The sequence below is a fragment of the Eimeria mitis genome, genomic scaffold (assembly GCF_000499745.2).
Source record: "Eimeria mitis Houghton genomic scaffold, Emh_scaff7683, whole genome shotgun sequence".
NCBI lineage: Eukaryota > Apicomplexa > Conoidasida > Eucoccidiorida > Eimeriidae > Eimeria > Eimeria mitis.
In genome coordinates this window covers 306-679 of record NW_013575637.1, presented here as the reverse complement: position 1 = coordinate 679, position 374 = coordinate 306, and positions in this window count along the sequence as shown.

Sequence of the window (374 nt, the reverse complement as noted above, 5' to 3'; positions counted from 1 at the left end):
TTTTTTTTTTTTTTTATTTGTTTTGTGTGTAGGCGTTTCGGGCGTCTGCACCACATATGTTTGTCTGTAGCAGCAGCTCTATCTATGCTGCTGTCTGCAGCAGGAGAAGCAGCATTTGTTGCTGCTGCTGCTCGCTTATTGTGCCCTTCTTTGTCTGCTGCTTTTGTTGCAGCAAGTATACAGTTGTCTTCATTTATTTATTCTTTTTTATTTGGTTTTAGGGCTTCTTTATTTACGGATTTGCTGCAGTTACCTCTGCTGCTGCTGCAGTTCAATACACAAGGTACTGTTGCTGGGGTTGTTATGCTGCTGTCTTACCCCCCCGCATATATTATAGATCAGGCTGTCTGGGTGCGAGCAGCAAGAGCTCGATC